Raw genomic sequence first — 13124 nt, 5'->3', positions numbered from 1 at the left:
GAGCACATTTATCCTCATGTGCTGCAGTGCCAAATGGACGTGGCTGCAGCAGACAGTCCTTCCAATTATAAGGGAGATAACTTGAGCAAATGTTATCTCAGAGTCCTATCTTGCTACAGGCTCAATTTACACCAACACGTTGATTTCTGGAGATCTCCTGATTTACCCAGGGGTAAATGTCTATGTATCACACTGTCCTACTTTTAGCAAGTTTTTGCCTTTTCTTCTTGCATGCTGAATGTCTGCAAAGCAATTATATGCCTGAACTTAAGCCTCTCTGCCCCTTTATTTTTTAACAGTGCTATTCTTTCATTCTGGAGCTACTAATATTTGAGGTCAGAAAAGCTATTTATACCACTTTATAACTCAGTGCCATTTTTTACTTCATTCTCACATGAAGGCCCTTCTACCCAGCTATAAAAAGGTACCAGAATATAAGTAAGAATCTCTTCTTTTTTTTTTTTTTTTTTTTCATTTTTAGCACCCAGATACTTGCAAATGAGGATGAATATAAAGAATTTGTTCCTAATTTCTGTTCCCTTACTAATACAGTCAGGAATACACATGTTGGGTTTCACAGTCTTCCCCAGCAGATTCCTTAACAACTGGAAAGCTCCACCAATTAGTCCCCAGCACAGGATATGCTTCAGCTGCCCTGCTGGCAATCAGTTGCTCCAGAGCTTAGATTGATTTTGGCCTGTGATTATCAATTCTCCAGTTCTTGTCCGGACAGGACAGGCAAGATCTTAAAGACAAGAAGATGTTTCAGGCAATAAAACCAGGATGTTCTACTCAGCACACAATTTCCTTCTATATCCCAATTTTGCAAGGCACATAAGTGTGTGCTTAACTTCAAGCACATGATTAATCACCTCTTTGGGAACAGGAAGTCTTTCACAAACCGGAGGCTATGTCTTCTCTTCTACAGCTCTAAAGATAGTCGCCTTCTTTTTTCTGTTCTCTTTTTCTTCCTTCTTTCTCCCCACCCTTTTCCCATTTCCTCTTCTTTGTTGTTACTTTTCCCCTTTTCTTTTTTCCCTGCTGTATCTAATGCAGTTGTGCAAAGTTCTTATCTTTCCAAAATATGGTGTGTGGGCAGGGAGGCAATTATTTAAATAATAAGGGGGGGGGATAAGTTGTAAAAATAGCAGCACGGTCCCAGCTTTTCAATGGGAATTTGTACTTCTGAACCATTTCAATTTCTCTGGAAGCCTGAGGACTAAGCACAAGCAAGACTGAACATGGCTTTTTTATTGATGTTTGTCTTCTATAAATGAATCACCTAACTATGTTTTTGAAACCCATAAATTAGTAGCAATAAGCTGCACAAATAGTAAGTAAAATAAAACAAATGAATAAGAAAAACTGCCATGCAAAACTTTATCCTTTCTAAGTCTCCAGGACATCTTTTGAAAACCCTTCTAACTTTAAGTGTTTGTGACCATGGCAAAAAATGTTCCCGCTTGTTGCCAATGTGGAAAAATGTTGCAAATATTTTTAAAATATTTTAATAAATAAGTCTCATGTTTTAATCAGACACTTAGAGCCTGCATGTGTTGTCTGTAAAGACAATGCAATGATTCTCATTTTCACAAAAATGTGATCTAGCCCTAGAGTTGGCAGAAGTTGTGATTTTGGATCTGAGCTCCAAGGGACAAAATGCTAGAAATGTGATTCATGAATTAGAGGATCTCAGGTTGGGTGTATTTCACTTGAAATACTTGAAAGGATACTTGAAAGGACTCAACCACTTCCTAAAAGACTATCTCATGTGCTTATAAGGGTTACTCATGAAGGTTCATTCTATCACAAGGTTTCCAGCGTGGTAGTCCATGGGTGGCATAAATCCTGAAGCATATCACTTGATAGCCAAACTTGTGACAAGCAGTGTACTAATTGCCTGTATCTGCAAAAACCTCATCTGATTAAAATTCCCTCATGAAATAGATGGTTCTCTAGAACAAAGAAAGGAAGAAATACTATTTTTCTTCCTGACTCCTTTTTCTGTACTTCCAAAAATATTCATCCTCCTAGAATAGTCTGTCAATAGCACAAGCAATCACAACAGATTAGCCCAGAGGGGACTCTGATCCACTTTCACTGTTAAGACAAAACTTCCATAGATACCAATGACTTTGACCTTGAAATATGCATTTGTAGTTGACTTGTCACAGCTCAGCTTTGCTGCTCACTTGGCGTGATGCACACCACACACCTATTTACTTAGGACACAGAATGAGAAGTGAGAGTTACAGAAAATCTGTCCTGAACTACTTCAGTTTAATTTGCATATTTGTGGGATTCAGTAGAGAGACAGAAGACTAACCCAGTTATGGAGTAAGAACATTAGCCGTTGCAAGTCAGGCTCTAGCCGAATTGTTTTTTATATAAAAATAATCTTTGTCATGACTATGAATATAAAGGGATTGTTTTTTACTTTCATGTGACATTTGTTCCTACAAAGACTTGTGCATAAGCTTGACCTAAACCTCTGTGGAGTAGACACCACACACACACCCCCTGTTCCCCTTTAATCCTTGCTTTCAGCACATGCAAGGTAAAAGGTTAAGCAGCTCAGGGATGTTTTGAGGCATTCTTGGTCTATCACCTGTTCAATGGTGTAGGAGTCTTCTGCATATATTCACAGCAGCAAAAAAACAGTTGGACTATTACTATAACAGTTTTGTGGGAGGACGATATGATGGGGAATAGCACAAAGAAGAATATCTTGGAAAGTATTTCAGTGTAATGTTAAGGTGTGAGGTGGGAAAGTAGAGAAGCACGCATTAGGCAATCTAGTCTCTAAAATCCACTGTATGTAGTTTGTGATCACTGTGAGTTACTCAGAAAAAACCTCCTTGCTCAGCCTAAGGCTCTGGATATCCTTACTCACAGTTCTGTGGCTTATTCACAAGTTTCTCAATTTATTTGGTATTTTTAATAAGAAAGTGCCTCCTTTCCAACCTGAATATTGGCAAGCTACTCTGGTATGCTACTAAAATCTTGTCTATATAGCTCCAATGGTGTCTTGTGGCTGCAGAGTCCCCTTCCTCCCCCTCACTCTGTGACCTAACCTGTCCTTGCTCTAGAGATTATAGTAAGAATTACAATATCCCATTGATTTTTGACACTCCCTCAATTCTTCAGAAATACCCATTACGTCAAGTTCTCCTTCCACTGTCATACACTCTGCTTTTGCCTGTTATTATCTTTAAGCTTGTGGTGTGCAGACACTGATAGTATTTATTTTTGGCCATCCACCTATTTTTAAACAACTTCTCTGCATAGCTCCCTACTTCAGCATATACCACTGTGTTTTCACTTTAGTTGTCCTCAAGGTCATCCGTCATCCCTGTTCCCATCTTTTAGAACTGGATACACAGTCAGCATGCTGATGGGGGAAAAAAGAAGGTATGTGGAAATGCAAGCACTCTTCTACCCAAAGACTTGACTACTCACATCCTACCCGGTGCAGACAATTCACTGCCTGATCCTGTATGGTGTGATGAGGTCAGAGCAGTGTGGCTGCAAACCCCTTTCCATAATTAGATCAGGGCTGCATTTTCCCTTGGAAATGCTCCCTCTTTATCATCAAGACATTTCAAAGCTCACTTCTATTTCTCTTTTTTTTTAAGCAGTGGGAGAGCTGATTTTTCCTAGCAATTTTTTCCCTGTCAAAAAAAAAAAAAAGATAATGAAAACCAATTTCTACTTTGAATTTTTTTCAGTCATTCCATTACTGATCTTTCCATTGGCTCATTGGAAACTGTGAGAGAGGGTTTGATTCTTTTCTGTGGAAAGAACATGGAAAAACCTTGTTAGGCTTTTTGTAGAAAAAGAACAATTTTTCTTTTATCCAGCATTTTGCTTGCAATTTTCTGTAATGTTTCTTTGAAAATCCTTGTCCCAGTTTCCTTTTAAATTTCTTCACTCTGTTCTGCTATTGAAAAGGCTGCAGATGGATGGGGGGATCTAGGAACTCCCCGTGTCAATCAGCTCCGTTCATTCAATGGCTGTATTTATTAGTTTCATTAAAAACATATTGAGCAGCCCCGGTTCCTCGGTTCTGCACGCCTACACAATCCCCGCTGCCGTGCCATCCCCCTGTCACTTAGTGCTCTATCCTGAGGCCTCTCTCAGCTTGAGATTCCACATGAAACATGAATCCAAGGATATCATATGTGTTTAGGTCTTGCTGGAAAGATTTCACACAGCTTGAAGGGTGGGGAGGGAGCTGTGGGCAGTTTGATGAGAAAAAAAGAAGTGCTTGAGGTTGACTGATAATTAACTTTTTTCTTTTAAAGGACAAATGGAAAGAAAAGGTCTGTATAAAGCTTGGAAAATCTCTCGATCATTACTGACATTTGGTAAGCTGTGACGTGAATGTACATGTAACAGCAGACCAGCATATTAGTCATAAACTATGGGTTGGTAGGAACTATGGCACACCGGGCTGTTGTCATACAAAGGAGCAGTTCTTAGAGATGACTCTTAATTTGCTACATTATTAATGCTGAGCTACGGGCTGCTCCCCTGCAGAAAATGTTACGTTCTCTTTATGCCACCTCCTGTTCTTATTAAAATCAGAGCTATATGGAAAAGCAGAACCATGGCAGGAGTCTGCTCCTTTTGAGGCTGAAGGAATGGGTGCTGACAGACATATTGTAATTAGACTGGCTCTCTTTTAGCACTTCTGCTGGTTTTTTTTATTAAAAAAAAAAAACAACCAAACAACTATTTTTTTTTTTTTGTATGACAAAATAAAAAAAGTTTGGCACGAAGCAACAGATTTCCATACTCAGGACTGAGCATTCAGGTTGAAGTCTAAACTCTATTTCAGGTGGAAACCTGCCTACTAGCTTTAATGGTCTTTAGATCACACACCAGACTAGGGGTAACTTTTCAGAAAAAGGCATTTTTTTCTGTATTCAGCCGTGATGAGTTACCCATAAAAAAATCTATCTGCTCAGGCACACTGGAACTTAACATCTTCCTCTCTTTGGAGACGATGTCTCATTCCAAAAGCATTAGATTGAATTAACTGCTACCTAAATACCCTAATTTCCTTTTTCTAGCCCTTTCTATCCATGGACCAAGAGCTTTAACAACTTCTCTAAGAAAGGAAGGGACTGGCGTATGCATTGATTCTCTCAAGTATTCCCAAGGATGTATAGCACATAACCCCTTCCAGATGTATCTTCTTCTTTTCTCCTAAGCAGGTCACAGTGTATTAGCATTGATTTCAGAGTTCCTTGCAGAACCCCAGTACATCTCTTGTCTTTTATGGCAATAGAGATTCAGGGATACAGCAAACAAGAAATAATCTGCTTACTACCAAACAAATAATACTCTTCACAGTTACTTCCCCCCCTCAAAACATTCTATCCTCACAGTCATCCTTGACAAGGAATTCTTAGTATTGCTTCCAGTTTCCAGGTGAGAGTAAAAGTGCACTGGCATCACAAAACATGTATCAGTATCACATAGCATACATCAGTATGGCCTCAGTCAAGACTCAAATACATACGCTCCCCTAAATTTGCATGTCTTTGTGTGCAAAGAAACAAGTCCTACTGAGATGGAGAACTCATCCAGTTCACAAGGCGCATACTTGGCCCTTCCAGAGTACACACAGCCACTGTGTGATGTATCACACAAATCCAATGAAGAACACAAGAGAGGACACAGGCAGGGAAGGAGGAGAACCGTGGTAATGCAGTACTTTCACCTAGTGTATCTGAGTATCACAGCGTTGCCACTGAAGCTATTGCTTCAATGGTTTGGTAGTTAGCTGAGGAGAAGTTGTTGTTTAACAGGATATAACTTGATTGAAAGTGCTGTTAACCCGGAATTATACGGTCTTATAAGCAGAATAGCAGAGAGGTGACCAGGGAAGTCAGTCTGAGGCCTCTGTCTCCTTGGAATCTGATAATCTCATGGAATTTGGAATCTTGAATGATCTCATTAATGCAGGTACCCCTGTCTGGTAGGAGAATGCTATTATTCCTGGTTTAGGGAGGTTTTGGAAGGCTAGAACTCCTGATACCAATAAAGATATTTAGGCTTTGAATTCTACTTGTGAATTTGGACCAAAGTGGTGGGTTTACAGTGTCACAGGAGTATCTGGCTTAGCAGACAAGGCCTGTTTACACCAGAGTATCACACTCAGAAGAGCTCTATTTGTTTCCTCACATTGCTTAAGTATAGGGGTGGGGGTAGGAGAGTATTCTTAAGGATTGTATTATGGTAGCACCAAGAAAGTCAGGAGGGAATACAAGAACTTGAATGTCCCTAAATACCTGTGTGTATACACATGTATAAATACATATGCAAGTGTGTGGGACAACACATCAAGCAGTAATCACGCTGATGGTGATTACCTGTTCACTCCAGGTTGCCAGCACACAAATAGATGTTAGTCTAGTTCTTAATAGATGCGTATCCACCTCCACAGCTGGCGATGCTTGGCACAGCTAAAGGCAGTTAGAAGCAATAAGCCTTGAATTTCAGTGCTGCAGAGGCTGTTTTAATCCTCCATTTCAAATAATTCTTCTGTGTCAGGTGTGAGGCACCTGGCATGTGAAGGAAGAATCAAAACTTCCTTGTTTTATGTAGTATTTTCACAAGCCATTATTTTTCCCCAAACAGAGTAAAACCAAAACCATTATGAGCCGAAAGCGATTTTGGCACCAGACTCTTCTTGTTTTCAGTCCCACATACTCTAAGATGATTGGCGTTATAATCAGATGAATGGAAATTATGGACCTGTCTGAGGGTCATAAAATTCTACTGGAACCATGGATTTTTCTGAAACTATTTACAAAATCTTTTCAGTAAAATCAACACACAGCGTAATGAGGAAATTGCCTTAGAGAAAATTGGTTGTTGCACTTATAACAAAGCATATTGTAACCGATAGCTACAGTTACATGGATTTGGTTCTGGTCAAGAAGAGATGCCTTTCCCATCTTGGTGTCAAAGTCGACTCAAGTCCTCTGCACACGAGGCTGTAAATGCCCAAAATCTGGATTTAGCACAGAATTCAGTAGTAACAAATGATAGTTCAAACTGTCCTCCACGGGCTTGGCTAGTGCCAATAAAAAGCCTCTTTCCATCAAAGAGGAAACCAACCTTTCACTACAGAATCACCTAGGCAAAACGTCTTACACAGATACTAACATCTTGCTCTGTGTGTCTGCTAGAGCCATCCAGCAAGTGAATTCCATGGGCATATTCATGCTATTTAGGAGCATAAAGAGGAAAAAGGGGTGGATATCACTAAAACTGAGTCAATACAAGATGATGATATTAAATTAAATTTACCTAAAATGATTGTTGTGGTATAGGTACAACCTGGAACTTCCAAATCCCGGTACAGTTCCTCATCGTATCTTGCTCTATTTAAAACCAAACCTGAGGTTTTCTTTGTATGTTTTGTATTCAGCATCCTCTTATCCTTTTCTGTAAAAAGAAAAAATAAATATAAATGAAGAAGGTATTTAAATCTGAGTGTATATTTCCCTATTAAATTGACACAAACATAGAGGGAATTTTCTCACAGTTGTTGACTGTTTTTCATACATTCAAGCCACTTCCAAGCAAGTCCTTCCCTGCATGGAAACAGGGCTCTTCTCTATGAGGGATGAGTGGCCAAACCCTTTTTCACACAGTGACTCACAGCCAGTGACTTCCAACTAATTAGGGGCACAGTCTCCCCTTGGTATGTGTACAGTGTAATTCCCACTAACATAAAAGGGAAAACTGACCTCCCTAGTTTGCCAGGCAGCAACTACCCAAGGGCTGGTCTTTTGTTCAGAGTCTGCACAAAATTGCTCAGCCTGTGGACGTTTCTCTTGCCTGCCCACCATGGTGAGCCAGCTTCCTTCTGGAGCGCACACTTACCTCCTGCTGGTACCACGAACACACGCAGCGGCAGGGGAAGGAGGGCGCCTGCCACCCCTGAGGGCACAGCCGCCATCTTGCAGCTTCTGCACCATGGCGGACACCTGAGGCACCAAGCCTGTGTTCAGAGAGCAGCACAGCTCCTCCTCACCCCACAGACCAGTTAATAGCTGGCAGCACCCGATCGCAGTGGCGCAGCTCCTGTGAGCCCGCAGTGCTCTCCTCACAGGTGGCTGTGCTCACCAGAGGAGCCCAAGAGCAGCTGCTGGAGGGAAGGGTGCTGTGTGGGAGCGCGGGCGGTGCTCACCCACACAAGTACCGGCTCGGCATGGCTTATGTCTCACACCACCAGAATCTACTACCTGTCCCCACACGATCTCCCCACACAATGCCCGTGGTCCAGACACCGGCCAGCCCTGAGCTATACCCAGGTGGTGTTGAGAGGGGTGTCTGACGGGGCTATACCAGCAATTTAACAGTTTGGACAACTAGGCTATGGCCCTGCTGAGTTTACTAATGAAAATGCAACCTGTGAATGCCTAGGTGCCTGGTTTTTGTCTGTGCCATGACTCCAGAGAGCAGGGACACAGCACCAGAAGTGCTGAGAGAAAAGCAGGTGATGGGTTAATAGCAATGCCCGCTATGAAGAACATGGCGGCATTTTATGACTCTGTGATTACCACACTGTGAAAGTAAACCCCTCATGGCTGAGCAGAAAGCCTGGCCAGCTTTGAAAGAGGGTCCACAAAACAGTGAAGTACGGGGTGGGGACAGAAGGGTGGCAGAAACCCTGCATGTGGAGAGGGCAGCATGGCTTCCATGTGCCGGGAAAGGACCCACCTGGCAGGAGGAGAGCATTTCATCCTGCACTTCAGCCTTAATGCTCCTGCTGTTGCTGCCACAATTTCCTGCTCAGGCAGTGAGCAGGACTGGGGATTGCAGTCAATGCCAGAAGTGCCTGAGGGGACAGGCTGGCTGCTGCCAGGAGGCCTGAGGGGAGAGGGATGCCATTTTGAGGTGTCCAGTGCCTCTCCCAGGGCAGCAGGCTGTCCTCGGGGAGCGGGAGAAGGGCATTTCACTCCCTAACTCTGGCTGTGCCCGAGTTTCTTAGGAATGGGGTCACTGAGCAGCGGAGGACTATACTTGACAAGTACATAGGTTCCTTGGCTGTCGTACCACTGACTCACCATACATAGTTGTATTCCCTGAGGTGCACAGTGACCCAGCCATGATTTTATTTCTTGGGTCTCTGAACAGTGATCACTCTAGTTCCCTGTAATTCCTCCTTCACAATGAAGACAATAACAATTTATCATTTAGTAATAATTTAATCATTAAATATCAATTAATTAGCTAAATGCAAAGGGGTGATGATGGCCTGGGGCTAAGAAGGGAAGCTGTCATCTGGCAGCTTAAAAACCTGAAAAAGGAGAGAGATGAGGAGTTTGGAGTGGGCTGAGAGGAATCAGGGAAATGTTTGCGAGATCAGCGTCAGAAAAGTAGAATGGAAACAGTTAAGGTTTATTAATAAGTGTTACTTGGGATTTCAGGGTGTTTGTGGCAATACCTTGGAGTCATGTCACTTTACATGGATCTGTAGCCGAGACCTTCCGTTCTGTGCCACAGCTCGTGAATCGTATTTAGGTTATACTCTGGCAGGTCTCGCCATTTCCGAGCGCATTAGGTGCTGTTCTGATTGAGAGCTGTGCCCTCCTTCCTCTTCCAAATAACCTTCCTTGTAGCAGCTCTCTCTGCACCATCAGCTAGCTGCTGTATTTCAGGGTCACAGGAAAGAGGTGGAAAGAAATGTATGTTTTAGGGAGCAAAATATTCACCTCAGAAGGCTAAGATTCTCATCATTGAATTTTAGGAATTTGTGTTTATTTTGCAGCTTTCTCTCAAAAGGGTAAGAGGCTTTCGCTGAAGGTCAGGAAAGCTCCTATTTCCCAAAGATCCTTCCTGAATATCAAAAAAGAACTTTTAAATTGTATCACTTGACCATACTTCTCTTTACTTACGGGATTAAGTTTGCTAACACCAGCTAGACTGGAGCCTGACGGGAAAAGTGCCTTCTGATTACCTCAGTAAATCAGAAATATTAGATAGGAGCCTTGGACCAGAAGGCATTTTCCTGGATTGGGACTCTGGTTTCTAGTCCCCATACTCTGTATTATTCAACAGCTCAAGTTGAATTTGAAGTTCCACCTGCCTGAGATGCTTTTGTTCAGTCTGCACTCCCAAAAAGTCCAGCAGAAATCCCACAGGTAGGGATAAATTTGACTGAGTTTGGAAGCACCTCCAAAGCCCTGAGGAATTTTAAACTCAAGACTAATTGGGTACAGCGCAGTTTCATTTTATTGCCTCTCCATCGCTGAACATCAACCAGCCAGAACATAAGTAGACAACGAACCTGAAACCACACGCAGAGGTACATGAGGAAGAGTCTCTGAAAATAGGATGTGTTTGTTACGGTTTAAAACGAAAGATCTTCAGAAAACTGAAGTCAATGGACGAGCCATGGACACAGAAGGCCCCTAGAAGCAATAGTGCCAATAACCCTCATCAGCTTTCAAGACCACAGAGGTACATGGTGAGGGACAGGAGCTCTCAGTCAGCAGACATAGCTTGTAACTGGGCCTCTGGAAAGAATTCCAGCCAAGTGATCAGAAACTGTTCATGAAAAACTATATATTTCATATCAAAACTGATTGACATTTTAAAAAATAACTAAGCCCAGAAGTATTACAAAATTTGTAAAAAGCACTAAAACAGGATAACTCTGGTGGCAAACCCTTGCCTTCACTTACTTTTAATTCTGCTCTCATTATTTATTCTTGCTAGGAAAGGGTGAGGTAAAGCCAAAACTAAACCAAAGAAAACCACCACAAACCAAAACAACAAAATAAACAAACAAAAAGAAAAAAAAAAGGGAGGGAGAGAAAAATCTACATCTGTGAGTTTCATAGGAAGCATTTTTCCTTTTTTCAGCTCAAGTACCTTGAAGAAGATACTTGAAACGAATAGATCTTGCAACCTCCTCTGTTACAGTAAGCTGCCCACCAGATAGCCACATGTTGCAGTTATGCCCGGACAGTGCTGAGCTTGCTGAGACTCCCACAGGGTGAGAAAGGGTGATGAGGGTGGTGAGAAAAAGGGGTAAGGACCCTTCAGCCCTTCTCAGCTGAGATGCATGTGAAGGAAAGGAACTACATCTGAAAAGTCATGCAAAGTTTGCACATGAGGAGTTCACATCAGATGAGCTCAATAGCATGGTCATATGCAGTCTAACCTTCGAAGTGAATGCATTTTTCTCTTCTTTCCTTAGAGAACTCCACACCCTGACAGCGGCAGTCGCCCAAGGTGTGTGACACTGTGTTACCGAACATTTTTAGATGGAAGTTCTTTCACAGCATCTGGCCTCCAGCTCAGGGAGACCTTATGGTTTAAGAAGAGAGAAAGTGAAGGAACCTGGACCTTTTTACGAGAACACTATAAGGTCAAAATTCTATTTGCAGAAAGAACTCTGTGTCATACATAACTCCATTCATGCCTACACCATACAAGTATCTCAAGCTACAACAAGGACTATTTTTTTTTTTTGCCTTTTATTTTCATGGTAGGATGCCAAAAACTCTCTGACCACTGCCTCATTCACACACACTCTATGACACCAAGATGCACAAAGGTATCACTGCCCCACTGAAGCAGCAGAGCACTGTGCAGTTTTCATGATTTAGAACACAAGCCCAAAATTTTGACCTGTGCTGAGCCCTCTTCCAGTGCTCAAGAGCTGTTTGTTAACATACACCCAGACACTATAAATTATGTCCATCACCAAATATCTGGTACAACGTGAGTGACCAGAGTAGCCATGGGTATCACTGGAACTTCTGTCTTCCAGCCTACTACGTGGCTTTCCGGAAATGCTTGACATCACCTCCGCTCCTTTTACATTCAACTCATCCCCTGAAGTGACTTACCTCTGGATATGTCTCTCTTCATTAGCTACTGGAGGAGTTCAAATGAGTAGGTTAGAGTGGTCATCTAGCTTCTAGAGGCAGATGTCAGGAAGGGAATCCTACCCTCCACCCATCTGACACAAACAGTCCTAGCACATCTCCCAACAAAGCAAGTGACACATGTTGTCCATAACCTAGAAATAAAACCTAGGAAGCTGGCGTCAATGAGCACTATATAGGATGTTCATGCATAAAGCCTATTAGGGTTGTGCAGTGTGTGAGCACAAGACGGCAAAAATCTAAAGGGATACCAGCCTGACTTGAAAAAGTAATTTCATTTTATGCCCTGACACTGCAAAGTAATTGTGCCCAGAACGACTGTTTTTACTGCCTAAATACATTTTTAGTACTTGAGCATCCAGGTGGATTCAATTGTGCTTGCAATTTTTCAGGCATTAAAGAGGGAGACTAAATGACCGAGGCGGGGGAAAGAGAACAATATTGCACTCCTGTGAGACAGCCTGATACATGGACTAGAGCATAGCACTAGTGCTCAGGAGCCTCAAAGTCTAGCCCTATTTTGACCATTGACCGACCAGTGTTTTAATGCTAGGCATGGAAAATGCAATGCAAGTGTCCTTATGTCTTTTACAAAAATAACACCAGCTGAAATCTTCAACCAGCATAAACTTGTCAAATAACACAAGTCACTGACTCCAACAGAAGCAGCATTGCAAGCCACGTCATCAGCTTTTAAGAATAAGAACGTCCTTCTTGACCATCTTTTCCAAAAACATGTGATATGGCATGAATATAAGCCACACTTGAACTGTTATAAAATACATTAAAAACAGGACATTATTCAAATCCAAACATGTGATTCTGATTAAGTTAAGCATACTTAGAACTTATATCATCAATAACTGTTTACAGAACCATAGCCTTAACTGATACTCAAAAGCCTGTTCACAGAAGTTTTCATAAAGAAATAATATACAAGGCACACTAAACACTGTCGGGCCAAACACATTCTACTGTTTATTACACATATTACATTCTTAAATAAAAATGCGTCACATAACATTTTTGCATAGATATCTTACAATATACCAATTTAAAAAAGAATTATGAAACAGACCAGTAACAAAAATAAATTTTTTCTTCATTAATAATTTTGTAACATTAACATACCACCATCATATAATACAAATAATATTTTTAAATCTTAAGACTTTTTGTACAGCAAAAAAACTGACAAAGTAA

Source organism: Nestor notabilis, unplaced genomic scaffold, assembly GCF_000696875.1.
Source record: "Nestor notabilis isolate BGI_N333 unplaced genomic scaffold, ASM69687v1 scaffold33097, whole genome shotgun sequence".
Classification (NCBI taxonomy): domain Eukaryota; kingdom Metazoa; phylum Chordata; class Aves; order Psittaciformes; family Psittacidae; genus Nestor; species Nestor notabilis.
This window is presented reverse-complemented; position numbering follows the sequence as displayed.